Consider the following 1,732-nt stretch of genomic DNA (forward strand, 5'->3'; position numbering starts at 1 on the left):
GGTGGGTAGAAACATTGGGTGTAGGGTCTCTCTCCTCCTCAACAATTTTCTCTTTTTCCTTTTGTGTAATGGCATGCACAGGCAATGCAACAGAATCAATCATATTGACTGATGGATTATTGGTTGTTGTGGGTGCCAAACTAGAAGAATCCATGGTTGGAGAACTAGGAGATCGTCTTTGTAAAAGTGTCGGGCCTTGAGGTCTCTCATTTCCGCTACGATGGTTCATGGGGCCACGCAGTGGTATTGTAGAATTGTTATTCATTATGTGGTGCATCTTAATATAGCAATTTTCTTTAGTATACCCCTTTCCCAAACATCTCTCATAAGTGCAGATGATTGTGGGACAGTCCTTGGAAATATGGCCGGGTACGCCACAAATCACGACACACAATCTTAGTGGGATTAGGCTCAAGCCGGCGAGTAGAAAACAAATTTTGTTGGCGCTTCAAAAAGTTCACATCTAGAGTCACAGATTTCATGTTTTCATTTGGATGGTTCATGTAATTAGTCATCATGTCTTTCAAGTCCCCAATACTAGATGCAGTGCTCTCATAATCATCCCCATCCTTGTGATGCATGGAAGGTGCAGTGGTAGAAGTAGATTGAGAATAAGTCACAAAAGGTTGGGGAGCGTGAGAAACTAGTGCCGGGAGATGTGGAGAGGTGGATGAAGAGGAAGTGTCTATAACAGGTGTGGGTGCTGGGAGTGAAAGAGGCGATGGTGTAGCTTGAAGTAGGAGTGCGGTAACAGGTGGTAATTGCAGAGGTGGTCGGAGTGAAAGAGGTGTGGGTGCTGGGAGTGAAAGAGGCGATGGTGTAGCTTGAAGTAGGAGTGCGGTAACAGGTGGTAATTGCAGAGGTGGTGTCGATTGTAATTGGGGTACATAAGAAGGGGCTGGTAAAGATAAACTAGGAGTACACATGGGTAAAGAGTGTGGTGCTAGCCATGGGTAATACGATGGAGATGGTGTCACAACTAGTTGTGGTTCATAAGCGCACATGTAGGAACTCTCCACATTAACAACAGACGTGATAGCAGTATTTAAATCTTGTGGATCCTCAGCGCTCACTAAAATTTTAATACTAGGATGCAACCCTTAAGAAATGATTCCATGATGGTAAGCGGATCAATGTTAAAAGTGGGAGTATAATGGTCGATAAAATTCCTGAACCTGGTGGCGGCTTGCTCGATGCTTTCATGCAGATAATTTTGCTTAAAGGAGCGTAACTACTCAAAAAATGGTAAAAATTTTGGAGGTTTGCGAAAAGCGGCTACGAATTTTTGCTCAAAATCTGCAAAACTAGGAATAGAATTTGCTTGCTACTTGGAAAACCAATTTGAAGCTTCCCCTTTTAGTGTGGTGCTAAAATAAGTCATCACATGTCCCTCCTCGACAATATGCGGCGTCAAACAAGCAATTTTAAAATTGTTTACATGGGCAACAGGATCTTCTAAGGGCGACCCATGAAATGTCGAGAGTGGGATGAGTGGTGCATCAGGGCAAGCGAAATTAGCTGGTAACACTAGGGATGCCTGGATTGCAAAGGGTTCGGCCATGATGGAAATATGGATAGAAAATGAGGTTCTCGACAGACCTTCCCCTAAAGGAGTTGATACTTTTGGAATCTGTTGTTGTGAACGAGTTGCAGGGCTAGAATGCCCTTGTAATTCTTTTTCCTTTTCCCTTCTATGATATCTCTTAGGTCGCTCACTCTCCCTAGGATGGTC

The 1,732-nt window shown here is 43.6% G+C and overlaps 1 pseudogene; it reads right to left on the reverse strand.

Moving 5' to 3' along the window:
- Positions 1-264: 264 nt before the first annotated feature.
- Positions 265-1,203, reverse strand: LOC147446631 (uncharacterized; annotated as a pseudogene).
- Positions 1,204-1,732: the final 529 nt, after the last annotated feature.

Source organism: Adiantum capillus-veneris, chromosome 12 (genome assembly GCF_014529385.1).
Source record: "Adiantum capillus-veneris isolate H3 chromosome 12, ASM1452938v2, whole genome shotgun sequence".
Classification (NCBI taxonomy): Eukaryota; Viridiplantae; Streptophyta; class Polypodiopsida; order Polypodiales; family Pteridaceae; genus Adiantum; species Adiantum capillus-veneris.